The sequence below is a fragment of the Podarcis tiliguerta genome (assembly GCF_965153285.1).
Source record: "Podarcis tiliguerta genome assembly, chromosome: 8".
Classification (NCBI taxonomy): Eukaryota; Metazoa; Chordata; class Lepidosauria; order Squamata; family Lacertidae; genus Podarcis; species Podarcis tiliguerta.
In genome coordinates this window covers 54,918,222-54,924,221 of record NC_139541.1, presented here as the reverse complement: position 1 = coordinate 54,924,221, position 6,000 = coordinate 54,918,222, and positions in this window count along the sequence as shown.

Genomic DNA, 6,000 nt, shown 5'->3' with positions numbered 1-6,000 from the left:
TGGTAAAAGCCTCAGTCATGACACAGCAAGCATAGGGAGCACTGTCATTCCAGCTCTGTAGGAACCCTGATGTGAGCTCTCTTCTGACTGGTTTCCAAGAGGGTTACTGTGCTCATCTGTTGCCAAAAAAACAACAACCCAGCAACCCTGAACTGATGACATAGACCTTTATGGTGGTTGACATATGTTCAAATTTATCTTTGGTTATATGTACATGTGTTGCAAAGCCAGGAGGAAATACATCCAAATGGGAGGTGTAGAGTGTAATTTTTAATGTTCCCCCACATTAAAAGACAGGTACACGAACATCAAAAAAACAAAAATCATGGCCACTGGTCCCATCACCTCCTGGCAAATAGAAGGGGAAGAAATGGAGACAGTGAGAGATTTTACTTTCTTGGGCTCCATGATCACTGCAGATGGTGACAGCAGTCATGAAGACGCCTGCTTCTTGGGAGAAAAGCAATGACAAAGCTAGACAGCATCTTAAAAAGCAGAGACATCACCTTGCCAACAAAGGTCCATGTAGTTTAAAGCTATGGTTTTCCCAGGAGTGATGTATGGAAGTGAGAGCTGGACCACAAAGAAGGCTGATTGCCGAAGAATTGGTGCTTTTGAATTATGGTGCTGGAGGAGACTCTTGAGAGGCCCATGGACTGCAAGAAAATCAAACCTATCTATTCTGAAGGAAATCAGCCCTGAGTGCTCACTGGAAGGACAGATCGTGAAGCTGAGGCTCCAATACTTTGGCCACCTCATGAGAAGAGAAGACTCCCTGGAAAAGACCCTGATGTTGGGAAAGATGGAGGGCACAAGGAAAAGGGGACGACAGAGGGCGAGATGGTTGGGCAGTGTTCTCGAAGCTGCCAACATGAGTCTGACCAAACTGCGGGAGGCAGTGGAAGACAGGAGTGCCTGGCGTGCTCTGGTCCATGGGGTCACGAAAAGTCAGACACGACTAAACGACTAAACAACAACAACAACACACGAAACATCTGGCAAAGTAGGAAATAAGCGTAGTGGATAGATGGGGAGCTGGAAACTCCTTTTTACTGTGCTAGTTTTCTTCCTCAGGTGTGGGAGCATTTAAATTGGCCCTCCATCTAGCTGTCCATCTAGATCTATATTGTCTACACTGACTGGCAGTGACTCCCTGGGATTTTAGGCAAGAGACATTCCCAGTCCCACCTGGAGATGCCAGAGACTGAGCGCAACTCTCTCTGAATGTAAAACCGATGCTCTTCCCTGAATTACGGTTCTTCAGCTTCAGGCCACACTTCAATGCTGTTCACCTCAACCCTCTGCCACCTTACTCTGAAGTACATTCCATTGTGTTCAGTGGGGCTTGCTGCCAACTAAGTGTACATTAAATCACAGCTCTTGTCTGGTTAGAGACAGAGCCTACAACCTCATATTTACCCACTTATTTGCATGGTCCATTATATATATATATATATATATATATATATATATATATATATATATTCCAGTGTGCTTGCAAACTGTGACTATATTTATCCCGCTCTAGGAAAGGAGGAGGGGGTGGGTGGGATGGGGCAGCAGGTGCCCCTGGGAGGGGAGAGTAGCTTATTCATAACAGGCTCTGGGAAGCTGAGTTTAGTTACTTGTCCTTGCCAGAACTTTGTTGTTGCTAGTCAGACTGAACACGTATATTTACATGTATGCTTAGAACCAGCAGATCCCATTTATAGATTTGTAGTTCTCTGGAGTATTTCAGCATTAGCAGGAAGGAATCATGCCTGTAAATCTAAGCACATACTGCAGCACATTGGCTGGAGAATTCTGGGCCGCTGTCCATACACAGTCACCCTTACTTTTCCCTTACCCTTGTTCCACTTTCTAAAAATTCTCTGGGGGAAATGTTGTTTTTCCCCCAGAAAAGAACATAACCCTGCCAGTGAAAAGGCATTTCAGGGCTTGGACCAATCCAAATTGACTTAGCACGCATCTGCTCGTCCCGTGCCTAAAAAGCACAGCTCTGAGTGGCTTTCTGCTTGTTCCATGCTTTCTAGGCATGTGTCCAAGCAGTTTTGTTTGCCCCACAACTTCCCCCTGGAAAACCCGCTCTTTAGTGCTGAATCAGAGCAAGCATAAATCTACAGGAAACCCAACTGACATTTGGTCCAATTCAGCAGTAAAGATTGAGTTTGGATGAGCCCTCACCCTCTTCTTCGGCTAGAAAAGGCCCAAGATCAGTGATGGCCAAACTTGGCCCTCCAGCTGTTTTGGGACTACAACTCCCATCATCCCTAGCTAACAGGACCAGTGGTCAGGGGTTATGGGAATTGTAGTCCCAAAACAGCCAGAGGGCCAAGTTTGGCCATCACTGCTCAAGATAGTTCACCTTGGCACATTAACTTCCATCTTTTTTTTGTAATAATTTTTATCAAATTTTCAGTTTTAAAATTTCAAATAAACATTTTACAAACTTTAAATAGCCAATGACTTTCCTTCTCTATCCATGGTTCATTTTACATATCATACATCCCTGCATATTTTACTATAACCATCCACTGCCACAGCCACCACAGCACACCCATCTCCACTGCTTACAATGTCTGCTGTGATGTCCCAGTGATATTTGTTATTTAAATCTTGCACTGGCCAACCCACAGCCAAGGCTCTCAAAACCGTCTTACAGGAGAAAACAATAAAATAGTACACTGTAAGACAAACCACAGTGGAGCAGAATAAAATGCCAGCATAAGACCCAATCAGATTCAGACCAATAATCCGAAAAGGGCAACTGAGCAAGGTGTCACCAGACACCGAATAGAGAACAGGGGCAATGCATGGCAGGTCTCCCTGGGGTAGGAATCCTCAAGATGGGGTGTCCCAAAAGGCTGCACCCTCTGGAAGACAGCTGCCTTTCTTCCAAAAGGCCTCCCCGGGTTGATCCCCAAGGCAGGTACAAGTTAGGAAATGCTTCAGGAGCCACTAATCATCACAAGGAAGCTTAACTGGCAGTCTGAGCAGCAAGTTCACATCCCAGATGTGGGAGGGGGATCTTTTGGATGGGAAGCCAGGAAGCAGGGCTGGCCTGCCTCACCGCTGGAGGGGGCATGACTAGAGGAGAGGAACAGGGGAAGAGAGGGAAGTATGCAAGCCAAACTACAGAACAGGGCATTGAGCAGCCTCAGTCTCCACTAGATGTGTCCAGAGAGGGAGAAGCACAAGTGGCAAAATGAATGAGCCTGGAGCAAGCTCAGCCAGAGCTCTTCCATTCCCCGTTGCTTCCTCCCCAGTCAGCAGAGCGGATGTTGGATGATTGCACAGCAAAAATCCCTCTGATGCCAAGACAAAAAAAAAAAAAACCCAAAAAAACCCTGTATGAGAACAAAGAGAGCAAATGGTGCCACACCCTGAAATTATAAGAACAAGGGCTGTACTGAGTCATATCACTCATCCGCTCCCCACCCCCTACCCCCACCCCAGGAGACCGTGGATGATCCAGGAGGCTTTGGGCATCTGGGTGGGAGGCCCACACACAGAGCCAGAGCCTTGGGGAGAGAGAGAGAGAGAGAGAGCGTACACACACACACACACACACAATCATAGAAACACCCAAGGCAAGAGTCATGGAAACAATACATACACAGGCAGACAGGCAGGCAGGATCAGAAGGCGAACATCTGGGAGATATATAGACAGGAAAATGCTGGCCTAGAGAACAGCACGGCAAATTTCTATACAGAATGTATGACATGGAAGGGAACAGGCTGTGTCCAGATACAAACAGTCACTGCTGCACAAAGCCTTTCCCAGATTCTCAGGTTTTTATTTACGAATGTGCAGTTGTTATGACATTTGAAGGCTCCAGGTGCCTTTCATTCCCCCCCCCCCAATTCAGAGAACGAACCACAAGTAGCAGTATGCTGATTCATATGGCATGGGCGAGTTTTTCCAACTACCATTACTTTTGTTCATTTGCTTCTCTGTCCGTGTCTTGTAGAGAAAACCAAAGAAGAAAACTGAAGCCTGGAGAAAGACGCTTGTTTCCAAAGAGCTGAAAGAGTCATTGTTGATTGTGGTGTGTACATTTCTCTGTAGAGTCTAGCAGGTTTGGAATTGCTTCAAAACTCCACAAAACCTGTTTGATGAGAGGTGGCAGAGGGATAAGTGAAATGTGTGTAAACCATGGGAAGCACCTCTCTGAAGAACCATTGTCTGCCTGTGGCCTTACAGTGCTACCCTAAATCATGTTTACTCAGACGTAAGTTTCACTGTGTTCAGTGGGGCTTCCTCCCTCGTACGGAAGATGGCTACCCTCCCATCCTAAACACTGATGGGCATCATGAAAAAAAGAGAAAAGGCATCATCAAAAAAGATGGCAGACTTGTTTGCATAAAATTCCCATATGCTATTTTATGTGTGAATTTAGAAACAATTTATATAATTTAAATAGAAATACAGTACATTTCACCAAGTGGGAAAGACTGACTAAGAGGCCAACTCAGTCTGCTGTCCAATCCTCTTGATGGACAGCTGGATGAAAAGAAGGAAGTTTTAGACCCTTTGGAAGCCCATGGTGACCTGTTTGCAAAGCACTTTGAGGATAAAGTCACTTGCCTCCATAGAAATCTTAATGCCACAGGAAAAGGCATAGTATCAAATTTTTGCAAACTTATTATTCATTTGATACTATGCCTTTTCCTGTGGAATAAAGATGGATGAAATCAATAAAATGACACACCAACGTGTCACCAGAACACTGGAGTTATCTTTATTGATTTTGTTTTTGAAAGAAAACCAGGACCTGAAGGACAAAGCCTTCATTGGATTTATGTTGGCAGCAGCATGTATGGCAGGGGTCAGCAACCTTTTTCAGCCGTGGGCCAGTCCACCGTCCCTCAGACCATGTGGTGGGCCAGACTATATAGCGGGGGCGGGGGGGGGGATGAACGAATTCCTATGCCCCAGAAATAACCAAGAGATGCATTTTAAATAAAAGCACACTCATGTACTCATTTACTCATGTAAAAACACCAGGCAGGCCCCACAAATAACCCAGAGATGCATTTTAAATAAAAGCACACATTCTACTCATGTAAAAACATGCTGATTCCCAGACTGTCTATGGGCCGGATTGAGAAGGCGATTGGGCCACATCCGGCCTGCGGGCCTTAGGTTGCCTACCCCTGATGTATGGTCATCACCAAGTCTTGGAAGCACCTTAACTGAGCCACTAGAGAGAGCAAATCACACTACAGAGAAATTAACACAAACACTGGAAACAGCAAGTGAAATAAAACACAAGGACACTTTTGTTGAAGAACAAATATTCCAGAAAATGAAAGACCAGTTGCAAACATTTATGCCAACTTGTGGATAGCGTAACAAATAATCACTCCTATTTTGTTTTGTTTTTCTCTTATCACAAAGCGATATGCGACCACTGTAAGGGAAGTGCTGGTATCACCTAGGAGTCTCCGGAAACAAAGTTGAGGGGGTTGTTTGGCTGAGAATAATTGGTCATAACCGAAAAGAAATCTCAATGCCACATTTATTGCAGTTTCCTCCAGTGCCATGTCCAGCACAATATTTGCTGATTCAGTTTATGCAGCCTGATGATGTGCACCTGGTGCTTCCAATGATGTGTCCAATGACATACTCCCTTCACTCTTGCACCTCTGGGCCTATTAAACCACTTGGTGGGATATGACAGGGTGTGGCCAACACATCTTTGCAAGAGGGACTGGTTCCGGCATACTTGAAAGAAGTGATGATCCGACCACTCCTGAAAATGTCCACCCTGGACCAATTTGCACCCTGTTGCTTGGGTGCAAATACCTGCTTTGGGGAGGTGATGCTCAGTATCCAAAATGATTAGCATTAATCCACATGTAATCAGGGCCATACAAAAGCAGCAGACAACAGTGCCCATAATTAGCAACAAAGTAAAAAAGGGAGGCGTACATCTTTAACATTTCCATCGGCAGTGACTACAGCAGTGAGGAAGAGAGAAATGAATCAGAATTT